This window comes from Venturia canescens, chromosome 4, assembly GCF_019457755.1.
Source record: "Venturia canescens isolate UGA chromosome 4, ASM1945775v1, whole genome shotgun sequence".
In the NCBI taxonomy this organism is placed as follows: domain Eukaryota; kingdom Metazoa; phylum Arthropoda; class Insecta; order Hymenoptera; family Ichneumonidae; genus Venturia; species Venturia canescens.
The window spans coordinates 9,477,054-9,492,285 of NC_057424.1; the positions used below are offsets into that span (position 1 = coordinate 9,477,054).

Consider the following 15,232-nt stretch of genomic DNA (forward strand, 5'->3'; position numbering starts at 1 on the left):
TACTTTTGTTGTTGTTGTTATTGCCCCCCTTTTTTTAGAGGATCGTGCTCGTCCGGCACGCCAACCGATACGGCTCTCGAATTCGCAAAGAAAGAGAGATCCTTCGCGGGCTTGTATCGCTCTAATATTAATTGTATTCAACGGCGGAAATACGAGCTGCGGATATCAGCCTCTTTATGCTTATTATTTTCGACTCGATCTAGCCAAGTTTGAAATGCGATTGGCAGTTGAGGCTCGGACCCCGCAGCCAGTTCATTTTTCCCCATCTTCGCGCTCCAGTTATTCACATTTCGGTAGTTTTTCGAACCTCAAACCGCGGGGGGAGATCAAAATGTCCAGTTTCCGGAACCGACGAGGTCGAATCGGTTTTGAGGAGACTTTTCGAACAACTTTTGCGGTTTGAAAAAATGAAAATCTTTTCTGGAGCTCGCTCATCGAGGAACGAGATCGAGATTTGGAAAAGAAGACTGAAATTTCGGCAGAAAAAATTGAACACTTTTATTAAAACGAATTGTTGAACGGACGTTCCGTTCGGACTCGTAGCGAGAACAACTATTTTCATTCACACTTTTGCGTTTTATCATACCGAAGTTTGCACCATCATTGCGAGGCGACGAAACTTCTGCTTTTTTTCCGCAAGTATCGAAATTCAAATGCGCTGTTTCGGTATAACGATTCTACTCTTATTTTCCACCTGAATGCTTAACCTACCAAAAAATGGGAGTCGACTGAAAAAAAAGTTAAACTAATCACGAAAATTCGGCTGCTTTTCAATACCGATACTCGGATCGACCTCGTAATCGAACTGTCGATGAAACGGTGCAAATTAAATAAAAAATTTACACCCGTAAGGAGCTGTCGGTCGAAAAATCTCCAAAAGTATATTTCTTTCTACCAACATTTTTCGAAATTAATTAATATAATTATTGATCTGTTACAAATAAACCACTGCATTGAGGAGGGTGGATCGCGACGATACAATGTTTCCATGCTAAACCGTGTTAAAAATATGAAGAATTTCAAAATTATAAGAATTCAATAAAATTTGGTAAATGTATTCTTTAAAAATATATAAGACAGTATCAATTTTTTTAGATTTTTCTACCGCATATAGCTCTCGAATAATTGAACATTAAAGTTCACGTCTATAAGCACAGAGTTTACATGTATACAGTTATACATCTCGTGCACAAGAACTTTGATTACGCTCAATTATTCGACAACCATGTGGAAAAAAAATTGGAAAAAAATGGTATTCGTATACTCGATGTTGAAGAATGTTATCACCAGTTTTTATCAAATTCTGAGTATTTTTAATTTCGTGATCCACCCTCCTTAAAAACCTTTGATAAACGAAAAAATAGTTCATTCTTCTAAAACGAGCACCAAAAATTTTCAAAATTATAATAAACCAGATTATTAGTCTATTACAAATAAACCACTGAATTAAAAACCTCTGATAAACGAAAAAATAGTTTATTATTATAAGATGAGGAGCAAAAATCATTTTAGTATACAGAAAAATCGAGTTACCTTCATCGAACTTTCGATAAACGAAAATACGAAATAGAATAATGAGGACAAAAATGGCTCATGGGATGCGAAATATCATGGCTTTGACTTGTCTCGATCGTACATTCGTGTCAGTGTGTGTGTGTGTGTGCGTGTGTGTGTGCTGCAAGGCGTGGTTCTTTGCCCTCTGTGTCGCGTTCGCCACGGGACTATTTATATCTAACTCTCGCGAGTTTGTCGGAGAGAAATGCAACGATCTCTCCATCGCTAGCAATATCGATATACATTCGTATACAGTGGTCTCTCGATTATGCTGGAGATGGAAGTGAACGAGGAGTTGGAACGAGGCACTCGGAGGACTTGCTGATGCGAGGAGGAGAATCGGTTCAAAGGTGTCGCGTGCTGATGGGAGCTCGCAAGAATAGCAAAATTCCTGGTTGAATTTTCCGGGTGGGAATGGAAAAATAATTTTCTGGAGGTCTCATTTTCATTGGCATTTTCGGAGAAATAAAAATTGGTCAATTTTTCAAATTTTTAAGAAAAAGAGTGATTTGAGGGGGTGACCAATGGAAAAATTGTTCGAGATTAAATTCGAGTTGAGTTTTTCATTGTTTTTCTTTTTTTTTTTTTTTCTCATACATTCGATTCGTGATCGAAAGGTTTTTAAATTTAGTCAAAAGCGAGAAAAAACTGAGTTTCGATGAAGCTCGCGCTTCAACCATACCCCCAAATCATCCAAGACCGTTTGACAGCTTGAAATTTGTAATAAAACAAAAGTTCCGGTGATTGTGTACGGACGGATCGAGACTCTCGTCTTTTCTCGATGAAAGTTCAACGAAAGGTCGACGGTAGTCGAGCCGAACAATCAAAGTTTCAATGTGCGTGCGGGCACATTTTTTCTTCTCTTTTCTCCACAAGTTCAAGTTTAATGGGGGAAAAAAAAAAAACAGAAAACGGCTGGGGATTGCCGCGGACGAAATAATCAAAGTTCCACTGTTTATATGTGTATAGAAATTGAGGAAAAGAGAACGGCACACCGTGTTCTTGATAGGCCCGTTAGAAACCGCGCGCGGCTTCTTCTTATACCCGCGCAGCCAAGGATACGTTTTATATATACTCAGGACAAAACTCTTGGCGCGAAAAGCTCCACCGCGATGTCGGAAGCCTATCTTTCTCGCTTCATGCTCCGATGAATTGCTGACAGCGATAAAGAGCGAGTACCACGGACGGGGAAAGGGGGCAAGAGAGTGAGGGCAGAGGAAGAGACGAGCGGCGGCGGGGGGGGCAGGATCTTACGAATAAATCAGCAATCATCTATGCCGTGTACCTGATAGATATAAATTTCATGCTCACCGCCTGAGAACAGAATCGACAGATTTCATGATAAAATAATCCCTCCGAGCATGGATCGAGATGTTTTTTTCGAATTTTCATTTACCGCGTGATCGAGAAGCACGAATGATTAAAATCGCGAAACGAAGAACTTCGGGAAAAGACACTCTTAAGGTAGATCATGGACGAAGGATCGTATTTCATGGGTGTCTAAATTTTGGAGCGATTTTTACTTCCTAATTGAAGATATTATCACTTTGAATTAATGTCAGAGTTGATAATTCGATATTGTAAATACATTTGTTCAACTTATCTTTTGGCGAATGAAATTACGAGCCGTTAATTCATCGGGGATTCGTCACTGAGCGAACCCCAAATTTCACTCGTCCCTGTCCAAAATACTGTAGTTTTTTATGTAAAAAATCGCATTAGAGAGCGCAAAGGGAAATGGATCAAGAAAAAAGTATTAATTAAAAGACTGAAGGCTGTGACAGGAATGGGCCAAGCCAAGAAGAAACGAAATGCCGAAATAAGCAAATGTGTGAGGTTACACGAGTGCTCAGTACCAATTTCGTTCAATCTTTAAGGTATTATATCTTTATTACTGGTAAGACAATCGTCTCGAATTTTTTCCCAAATCTTCATTATATGCTTGATTGTTATTGTGTACGTTTTTCATAAACTTCGTAAGAAGCGTTCATTCGTTGTATGGAAAGGTAAACGATTTTTTACGCATAGTCCCTGTAAACCGGTGTATTTTTCTTCATATTTAAGCACGTTTATCTCAATGACCGATAAGACGAACCCTTCAAAATTTGATATGCGTGTTAGTCGACAACCGATTTTCTGCGTCTAAATTTCAATAATTTTTAAAGAAAATCGTTTCGCGCACGCGAAACGAAGTTTCGAGAACACTTTTTTTTCAGAATAAACGCGACGAACAAAAGTCTTAAAAAGCCGGAAATTTGATGGTGATCGAGTGAGAATCGCGATCGTTTCTCCCTCTCCGTTCTAGTCACATTAATCGCTTCCTAATCGGTCGTACATACATAAGGAATAAAAGGAAAGTGTTTATTCACGTTTATTCCGACGCTCTGCCGATTATCCACGAAGCTTTTATCTTCTGGAGAGCTCGCTTTGAATAATCGTATAAATTTTACGTTCGCGAGGTAGATCATATATTTATGGAGGGACGAAGGAAAGCTGAAGGAGAGAGAAAGAGAACGATCGACGTTGTTTGACAATGATGAGAAAAAAACAGAAATTTCACATTTTTTTTCGAAATTTAAACTCATCATCGGATCCTCTTTACACACGTGTTCAAATAAGCCTGATCAATCGCAGTCATTATATTCTCCGAATTTCTCTCGCTGTAAAAAAAACGATGACGCAGATCGTGCGAAATATTCGCGATCGCTTTTACTAGAATACGAGATCTAACCACTTCATAACCGTATTCTCTTCAGCCCCTTCCACAGCTCCGTGGGTCCAGTTAACAGGTTTCCGAAAGTGGATCAACGAGAAACATTTCGCGGAGAACACGATCCGATATACAAGCGAATATGTATGAAAGGATATATTTATAACTCGGTTTATGGGGCGCGTTCGTTATTTTTTTCGAGGATTTGAAAATATACTCGTTGCGATCGATCGCGAAATACTGAGTTTTTCATTGTCGCGCTCTCATTTCTTCATCGTTTCCGATGCGCACGGATTCGTTCTTGCTTCTTGATCGCGAGAGGTCCGAACTCGGTGGCAAAGCGATCAATGAGGCTTTCGGAAAATGCGCGGATTTTCGAGAGTTTTCACCAAGTTTCAATACAATGGTTTTCAAAAAGTGGGGGAACGACAAAATAAGAACTTTGTGATTTCTGATGCAAAGGATTAAATTTCCTCACGCGAATGGCGATAATTAAAATTTTGACTTGTGCTCCGACAAATTTCGAATCCAGTTCGTTTGGACGTGCACTCAAAAAAGTCACTTTCGGTAGGTTATTTTAAAAATCTGAAAATAATCGAATCTGGAAATAAAAACATACGAAAGGAAATGTTTAATTAGAACAATTGTCAAACAGAAAGTGTACAACGAGCAACGAGCGTTTTTGTATTTCCGATAAGAATGATTAATCACTACTTTTCCTTTTTTCCGGGCACTTTGAAAACTGTTAGATTCTGTAAAAAATAGAAAAAAATGTTGTTTTAATTTTTATGAAGGTGTCTACGCGTCGTATTTTCCGCGTTTAAATACGTCGAAAAAGACATGAGAAACGTGACGATCGAGTCTTAACGCAGCGAGAAAAAATACGATTCCATTTACGAGAGTCTTAAATTACCCAACAAAATTTGTTAATCAGGAAATCATAAGAAAACTCCTGCCGTCCCGCCGATTCAACGACGAAGGTCGATGTAATGAAAAAATAAAATGTCAGATAAAAGTGAATTTATTAAATACCTACGAGGGAGAGTACGAGCAAGCGGAAGGGAGACTAACTGCTACTAAATAGTTTGCTACTTAATATATACGTGTTTTCCCCTTTCTCTCTCTCTCTCTCTCTCTCTCTCTCATTCTCACATCTCTTCTTAACTCCGGATATCAACGAAGACACTCTCGAAGCTCTTATACTGCTGCTTCTGACCCAATTTCGAGTTATCTCCGGAGGCACCCAAGAGAAGTAACTTGCTACCCTTTCCACCCGGCAGCATCATCCCCTGCGCAATTTCTCGCCGGGCTTCTTTCTCTCTCGGGCTCTTTCGACTCGAGCTCCGTCTCCTTTCCTCTCGGATTCTCCAGAGAGCTTCAGCGGGATTCGCAAACTTGTGTAAAACATAACAAGATGTGCCTGCGACCGAGAACGCGCGAGCAAGAGGCAAACACCGTTGCGCGATAACTCGCTGACATTTCGTTAAGGCCCCGTCTCCAGTCGGATGCCCTCGAGTTTTTAAAATTTCATTCATTATTGAGCACGAACATGCGTATTATTTCATTTTATTCGAAGATCGAATTTTTCAATATTCATTATTCAATTTATTCTCGCAGTTAAATTCAGCCGAGTGCGTGTCGTCGTACAGAGAAAGATAAAACGAGTTTGAAACACAATTTTGATGACACTGAAGTTTGCAACGTTCGAGTCCAACGAAATTATCTGAAAAGACTCTCCAACGATTCCAGTAATTCTCCAATTCTGTTACCAGCTTGATCTGCAATTCGTGGTTTTTCGGTCTACGCGTCAATGATTCGTGAAATGAAAAATGGGTCAGTTAAAAATGTTTTTTTTCGTTGGACTCGAACGTTGCAAACTTCAGCGTCGTATATTGTGATAATAATTTGAAAATTGGACTTTAGCCACGTTCCAAATCGACAAAAACTGAACACCATTGTTTGCTATCGGACATTTATTAATTTATTCACAAATCATTCAACGGATAAACATTTCTACAAAAATATTCTTTACAAAAGCACCAAAAACAATGAACAATTGTTGAACTATCACATAAATATTCGTAGGTATAATATTTCAATGGAAAAAAATATTCGAGCTGTGAAATATGGATAGAATGATAAAGGATTTGCTGGAATCGAAGCACACACATTTGTCACGCAACTCTGAATGTGTGTTCTCAATATAAAAATCGTAGAATCGTAGTGCACGAATTACTAAAAACAAGAATCATATTTTCAAAACGAAACAAAAATATTATCATCGTGTTTTATGTGACACGAGAATCGAGAAGGACGGAGTCAAAAGTCCGATGAAGCCGAGTTGAACGTTGCCCGAGAAAGGGGAGGAGTTCATGTGCTCCACTCTCATGGATGATGACCATGACCGAGGTTTTCTCCACCCTCTCGTAACAGTCTGCACGTAAACGCATCGACATCAATATCCGAGCCTCCCCTTCATTCACACGCACTTTTTTCACCTACTGATTCGTGCACTGCGCGTGCAACAGGCATTTCGTTTGGAATGGCTCATCGAAATGTGTTGCCCACTTTGCACCAAGCTCGTCTCAAGTTTTATTATCAGTATCACTGTGTGTAATAAAGATTGCTGAAGGTGCTTGGAAAGTATTTTTAAAATGGGCTTCTTTGCAGTGGAATTTCCAAAGCCAAGGTGTGTCATTAAAAAATCCGTAATTTCCAATCAAACACATCCACATCGCACAGCTTATCGAACATTCGTCATTTTTCGTACCCGATTCCATCGAGCTGTTCCCGAATGATGGATGGCGACTGGATTGTGAGTGAATTCACACCAACGATCGACGAGTGTGCAAAATTCAAAAGCTTCTGCGCACACTTTTGAGACTTTTTATTCCTTTTTCCCTGGGACGTGAACGAGGCCTCCGATTTCGTTGTCTTTCGAACATTGCACTCATGTCGAGTAGGTTTAAAAATGCTGTTTTTTCCTACTAATTTCGTGTCAGGTCAAAAAATGTCTACTCGAAATATGAAAAAATATGAAACCGATGTTTTTTCGCGAGCACTCCAGTTGAAGAGGAGAATCGAAAACGACGAAATTTCGAGTAGTTTTGGGCGGAACGCCTCGTAGAAAGCAGAGCGCACCGCGGCATGTATCGATATTTATAGAAAACGCAAAATTCGGGGGGCCTTATTGTTCACTTTGTTCATCTCTGTACATACATTTACATACACATGTATGCGGCAGCACATGTATTCTCGATTCAATAGGAAATTTCACTTGTTGCGCTTGGTTTAAAGCGGATCGAGCTCCCCTCACGTACCAGTCAATGAAAAAGCGCGATGACTGTCTGGTACTTCACGATACATGTATATACGCTCGCACGCGTGTGCGCGCGTGTGTGTGCGATCGTGCGGCTTTGTAACAGCATTGACGAAATATTTATAGCTTTTACAACGACCCATTGACTTCCCTTCAACGCCAACCATAAAAAGTGACTTTTCGCATTGACTCGATATACTCGCGAATTTCCACAGATATTTCTGTTCGCCGTAACACTTGAGAGGGGAGCACGCGTTTTGGACGGGGAATTATGGTTTTTGGGCCGAAACGTGCGGTCAGTGTGGACGGGGACGTACAAATAATGGTTTGAGTGCGCTCGAGCTTTGGGTCAGTTTGAAATTGGAGCGAAAGTGGAATATTTTCATTTTGTGTTAATTGTTCGGGGGTTTTTATCGCGGATTCGGGCAATCGGAGCCCGAGCGAAAGTGCGAGCGAAACTGGGACTCTCGGGAGGGAACTGTGCCGGGGACTCTTGGGAAAATAGTCGTTGTTATTTTTGAGAGAGCAAGCTCGTAACGAAGTCGGAAGTTGCGGAAAAAACAAGCGAGCTGCGGAGCTGAGGGAGGAAAAAAGTGAGGCGCAGGAGTCGGAAAGAAAATGCGAAAGAACAGCGGGAAGAAAAAAAACGGTGGGGGGAGGAAAAATACGAAAAGGAGCGACACCGGATAGCACCAAAGTCCTCGGTAATTCGGTCGATGTGCGATTCTCCGGCGGGCTTCAAGTTCGTCGCCCCGCCGAGAGTGTATAGAGAAAATAGAGAGAGCACACGATTCATATCCCTTCCCTTGACGCGCTCGTGCGGCCCTCTTGGCCGCACGAGATGCTCCATCGCTCTTGGTCTCTTGCTTTTTTCCTTTGGAAGCTATTCGTATATAAGTCTCGACACGATTCCCGGCCCGTACGCGTGTGCGTGTGCGTGCGAGAGAGATTGAGTCCGAGGAAAAAAATGCGAAGCTACAGTGACTGGCAACGAAGAGAATGAGAATCCCACGCGTTGCCGCGTGCGCTTTCTTTCATTGAGGCCAATCTCCTCAAAAATTAATTCATTTTTACTACCCTTCTGACGGGACACTGTGAAACAAACGCTCCGTAACTACCGCATCGGGAGTTTCGTTCGGAGCAACAAATAGTGCGAGTCGTGCGTTTAATGCTCAATAAAATTCCATCGAATTGGTCCGATCTCCCGGAACGAGAGCCGGTGAAATTTGAAAATTTTCGCCTACTTCCAGTCCGAAAACGATTTCGGTAAAGTTTCTTTCCCCGATCGCCCATTACGGAAATCACTCGCAGGACTTGGGACACGCGCTCGACTCGATTTCGCCAACGAGAGCCCAAATTCGGCAACGAAGCAGCAAAATGTGCTGGGATTTTGAGGGGAATGGTTCCGAGCAAGTTTCGTAATCGTAATGATACGCTGCGCCTTGAATAAAATATTGTTTGGGCCCAAGGTCACTGGAAGAGGAGTGCCAATTAATGCGAGAGCTGCCAATCTCTGTGCGAGTCAAGCCAGCAACGTCGCCCCCGCATATTCGGTCGTCGTCCCGACGACCAAGTCGTCTATACGCACGCAACATGTCCTATATACGAGACTTGGAGCAACGGGGCCTCGCTCTTTCGCTACACCTCCGTCCTCCTCTCTGTGTCTATATATTCTTGGAGTTTCGAGGCGGCGCGATGCAAGGTCAACAAACTTCTCTCTACCCCGATAAAAAAGAAATGAAACGGCGCTGCGAGGGAGAGTGGGCGGGAGGGAGGAAAAGAGGAGGAGAAACTATGGGGAGGTTGAACGAAGGGAGGACGAAACGGGTGAAAGAGAAGAGTGGCAAGAAATAAGGGACGACAGCGCCCCGGTACCGCGAGCCTCGCGGCAGGGCAAAGAGGGGTAGAAAAAACAAGAGTTCTCTTCGAAGCGCGGGAGAAAAGGAGGGCGCTAGAGACCGATGGACTGGGAGAAAGGAAGAGAGAGAAACGAGGAGGCTTTCGCGGGGCGTACTCTCTGTTTGGATTTAGAATTGTAACATTCGCGAACCCCATTTCTGTCTACCTCGTCTCTTTTGTTTTTCCACATTGTTTTTTTTTTCACTTTCGTACCGATCACAGTTACCTTTTATTTCCGTTTTTTCATTATTTTTACTCTCGAGCTTGCTATTCCCATGGAAAAAAAGATTTTTCAATTTCACCAAAAACTCGAGCTCGTTTAGCGCGAGCATGAATTTTTCTTTGGACCTGATCCGGGCCTCAGGAAATAAAAATTTTACAATGATCGTTTCGAAAGAAATTTCAATCTCGGGTTATCGAGTCGTGCGGTATTCATACGCTGCTCGATACTTTCGACGATGTCGGGGCATTTTTTAAAAATGTATACTCTTTTATTGATATCGAGACGAATTCGTTCCCGGAACGAATCCAAGATAATTTACTCACCGATTTATCTTCTCGTGAATAAAGTCCGCCAGCTGTTGCCATTATTCCTATCACGATTGGGATCCTCTGAAATGAGACGAGAACAATGAGAAAATCATTATTAACGAAATTTATTATTTAGCTAAGTTTTTTCGTTTTGCTCTCATCGCAACTCGTGCAGTTTTCATGCTCAATTTTTCATCGGCAAGTCGAACTTTTTCGGGTAAATTTTAAGCGAGTTTCGCGATCGTTCATAATGGTTTTTTTTTTATTTTTTTACTTTTTGGGACGTGAATTATTCGACAAAATGATAAAAATATGGAGAATTTAAGAGAAAACACGCGAACCGATGGCAAAGAAGTGAAAATACTCGAAAAATGAAAGCAGCGCTCCTCAGTTCCGGGGACTAAAAAGATGGCGAGCAACTCGACTCGCTCCGCGTAACAGAGTTCGGTCGTCGAGTGTCGTCGTGCGCTCTTTCGCTCCGGCGTCTGGGGTGTTCGAGGTTCAGAGCGTACGAGAGCGCGGGGTTCAACGTGCTCGGGCGTACGAGCACTGTTTTCGTCATCGCTCATTTTGCCGCTTTTATTGCTCTCTTTCCTTCCATTTTCCTTCTTTCTCTCCGCGCACTCTTTCGCCTCCAGCTCATTTTCCCTCGTTCATCCGCGCGAACCCTCAATGATTCTCGGTCTCGATAATTCTCGTCTTTTTCCCTCCGCTTCTGTGGGTTTTCCGTCCCCCCCCCCGTTCGATCGTATCCTAAATCCGGTAGCGCGTATCCGAAGCCCGTGTTTTTTCCGAACTCGAGTCTCTTTCCGTTCGAGTCCGCCCCCTCCCGCCCTCTTTGTTCCCCGTCCGTTTGGTCCTTTTGGGAGTCTGTGCACACGCACAGCCCTCTCGAGATTCGCTCGAGTTAACTCGTCCTCGGCGCGGTCACCGAGGACGAAAAAATCAAGCGGCGCGCAAGTACGAGAATGTTTTGCCCGATCTCGCGGCTTGTTTTTTTTCCATCGCTCGTTCAGCCTCCCACACACGCCGAGTTCGGGAGTCGTATATGGCTACCGGGTTCATACGCAAAACGAATTTGAAGTGGAGGACGAGTGCGCTACGCCGCTTTCACGCAATGCTGCGCCGACACGAAACCCAGCTTCGCCGCTCCGAACGCGACGAAAAAGGACGAAAAAATCAAATTTAAAAGAGTGAGGGCGCGCGCGCGCGCGCGCGTGTGAGCTCCGCGACTGCTGCTCCTACTGCTCGAGTCATCGTTCCGAGCTACAGTCAATCTGCGGTATAAACTTTCGTTCCTCCTGTGTTTTCTCGTTCAACCCGCCAACCGATATGTTCTCTCGTTTCCAATCAAAATTCGTAATGGCCACGTTCTTTTTTGTTCGGACCGTTTTTTTCCAGAAACTCCGAGCACGAAAAAAAGATGAGGAACGGGAGCAGCGAGGGAGAGGGGCGAAGAGAGGGAGATCGAAGAGTCATACGTCCGGAAGCGTCCGCAGCACTCTCTCCCTAACTCGACTACCTATTATATTTGTACATGCCCCTGAATATCTATACACGCACTCGAGGATCTCTGTATACGCGTTATGTACGTGTACAGATCCGGGGGAGAGGAGACACATCGATAGAGACGGACTCGAGTGAACGGATGGATTGGCACGACGTATGCGTAGCCGAAACTTCCGAACCCTCCGTATTTACATTATTCGTGGAGGCATCTCTAATGCAAATAACGAAAGAGGAGGGTGTTTTGAGCTCGGAAATTTTCAGCCAGGAGTTTCCAATTTGTTGCAATTTTTCGTAGGTAAAATCGCAGCCTGAGGTGATCAGGAAGATTGACGGATTCGGATCCTCCGGTGGGTTATAATTTCACGATTCTTTGCTTTGAAGAATTGAGCGTGCGAGGAGAATTCTTTCGGATCGAATTTCCCTTGAAATTCAATGGAAAAGGATTGCTCGAGAGCGTCGGAGCTCTCGAGTTGTGCGCGGATTTCGTTTCGCAGGATTCATTTTACACGGGCGGCTGGAAGTTTGACTCCGGCGCGGCTCGGGCCTCGAATCCCCACCATCCATCGACGAAATATGAATTCTTGTTCGACAGACATAAAGATAAAACGGGGCGCGGGAGACTATCGAAGGGGCACAGCCCGCACCGCGCGCTCAACAACCGAAATTTTCTGAATCCCCATGAACCGGGACGCTTCGCGATGATATGGGGAAACGCGCCGTTCACCCTTCTGTCTGCTCGCGTTGAGAGCAGACAGAAACAAAAATATCGGAGGAATAAAAAAAGATAAATTGGGAGGGAAGGGCGAAACAAGACGGAAGCGTATTATGAAAAAACTGAATCTCTGTTGGCCCGCCGGATTTCATAGGCGCGCACCTATGAAGAAATAGATTTTTTTGTTTCTCTCAATGTACGAGTCACGCTCTCCCTCACCCGCTCTCTTCGACTTGCTCGTATTCTGGCTTCCGAGTTCAACGAAAAATTTTATTCTGCAACGATTCTATAACATTTTTTATGTATGTGAATTGTTGAAATAGAAAATAATACGAAACAAAAAATTGATTGCTGGATTTCAGAGTTATTTTTTCGCTCAAACTGTGCTTTCTTCTCATGTTTATTCCTTGAAAAATACGATGATTAGTTGGAAACGATAATATTGAGGTGACCAAGCTTCCTTTGAAGGTGGTAAAGAGAAATTTTCGAAAATCGAAGAGTGCGTCCGTCGGAAAAACTCAAATCGCTGATACACTTGTGTGTTGTCGTTTTATTATCTGTTTCAAAGTAATACGAAGGAGGTTAAGGTAGCTCATGCCCGAGAGATCGTATTTCATGGGTGTCTAAATTGGAGCGATTTTTACTTTCTAGTTAAAAATATAATCACTTTAAATTAGTGTCAGAATTATTAATTCGGAATTGTAAATACATTTTTTCAACTTATCTTTTGGCGAATAAAATGACAAGCTATTCATTAATCGGGGATCCATCACTGACCGAACCCCAAATTTCACTCGTCCCTGCCCAAAATACTGTAGTTTTGTTGTGTGAAAAATCGCATGAGAGAGCGAAGGGTAAACACAACGGGAAATGGATCGAGAAAAAAGTTTTAATAAAAAGACAGAAAACTGCGACAGGAATGGGCGAAGCCAAGAAGAATCGAAATGCCGAAATATGCAAATGAAACGAGTGCTCGGTACCAATTTCGTTCGATCTTTAAGGTAATATATTTTTAGTACTGGCAAGACAATCGCCTCGAATTTTTTCCCAGACCTTCGTTACATGCTTAATTGTTATTGTGTACGTTTTTCATAAACTTCGTAAGAAGCGTTCATTCGTTGTTTTTACGCATATAAGTCCCTGTAAACCTGTGTATTTGTCTTCATATCTGAACCACCCGTTAGCCATTGAAACTGTGTAAATTTCAAGATTTTCTTATAAGAAAATTGTTTCGTGCCTGAACTACCTTAGAAGTTACAAGGCGTATGAGAATTGATCAACGTCAAAGGTACGAAGGATGTTCTCGAATGTCTACCAGATCTTAATCATAAGTCAAGTTTCTTGGCGAATAATTATCGTGCATCGATGTACCGGCAGCAGTTATGTCATTAATAAATAGATGGTCAACGAGCTCCACATCCTGCTGTGCGATGATCCGAGATCACGGTAGAAATTCTTCGTCGTATCTCCTATTAATTATTATTATCAGGATAATTGATAAAACGTTTATACCTCGTGGTCGTATTACTTTTTTATTGCGGAGCACGCTTTTGACGAGGGAAGTTACTGATGGAGAACGTGATTCGCTGTTGTACGCAAACAAATTATTCAGCATCGTTGCAAACTGATGGAAAAATTTTTCGATTGTCCAGCCACGATGTTTTACAATCGAAAGACTCCAACGTTGCAAACTTGAGCTTTATTGTCTTTCTATCCATGAAAAACAGCCTAAAACTCGAAATTTGATGTCAACAGTTGCAGGGAAGTGGTGGGAATCGACGTGCGTCTTCTTATGCGCCACTACAAACGTACGTTTGCCCATATGATCACGAACAGAATGCCCAAAGTCCGCGAGTATTCTTTCTCCATGCTGGAAGAGTTCCAACTCTCGTCAGTGCGATGCTTCGGGTCGAGGCTTTCACGAGGTTCTATTTTATCAAGTAGATTCATCGGAAATAATCTGGCGGATCGCATCGTGGTGATACGAAAGAAATACTCGGCTTATACGGTCGTGAAATGCACGCCGAAGAGCATTGTGCTCCGAGAGATGCACATACGCCTCTATCGAGCAACACTTTGTCTCGATAAAAGCTTCTCCATTGTGTTTCGACGCTCGGTTTATCTAAATCTTTAATTTATCGAGTTCTAACGGTTCGTTCCAGCGGGATTGCGTGACGAGTGGCATCCGCGAGATGTTTCTTATATTCCTGTGACGTCACTCGTCGGAGTGATTCTCCCGTTTTCAACGTCGACAACACTAAAAAACTGTAGGCAAAGTCGTTCAGTTTGGACGAACGTAGGGTTCGGGGAGCGAGCGACGATTTTGGACGATTCGTTGAAAAAAGTTGCTTTTTAACCTGCCAATCGGAGGAAACGCCCGCTGCTCTTTTGCCCAGGTAATAAATGATGGTTAACCCCCACAAAATAACCAAAAGATTTTGATGCAACGTGGACGATCTCCGTTATAAATGCGAGAGAAATTGCAAACTCACGGAACGATCTCGTCTACCAGCTCGCCGCAGCGCATTACAAGAACACAGCTCCACCCGTTTTGTGCTATCGGATTCTCCTGGCGACATGCGTCCGTGTCCGCGAGCGTAAAAATAAAAATGGAGTCGATGCGATGATGCGCATTTTTGTGTGTGCATTTAAAAAAATAGTGGCTCGACCGGAGGAAATATATTTAGAAAAATATCGTCCAACATTTTGACCGATTAATCGCGTTGTTTCACGAAGAAACTTCGATACTCGAGTGGACGCAAATACGAATTTGTTTTTCCTGCTGGGATTTTGACGCGCGGAACAACACCCCGAATCTCCAGGAATTCAGGATCAGCTGAAACCGCTAAGCGATAAAGTGCAGATCGGTTTTTGAAACAAGAGTCGAGTCCCTATCGCTGGGGCGAGGAGCAGGTTTCGAGGAGGAATCGCCGGGGAGTTAATTATCATCAAGACCGCGATGTCGCAGATGCGAAAACGATGAAGCAACGGGGTGCGC

General features: G+C 42.9%; 1 protein-coding gene across 1 annotated transcript in view; it reads right to left on the bottom strand.

Annotated features, from left to right (window-relative positions):
* The window catches only part of LOC122409556 (zinc finger protein 768-like), a 106,737-nt gene that overhangs the window by 42,135 nt on the left and 49,370 nt on the right, over positions 1 to 15,232 (bottom strand). The window contains exon 2 of the mRNA XM_043417225.1: positions 10,029 to 10,094. The gene's annotated coding sequence lies outside the window, so the exon portion shown is untranslated. The remainder of the gene's footprint in view (positions 1 to 10,028; positions 10,095 to 15,232) is intronic.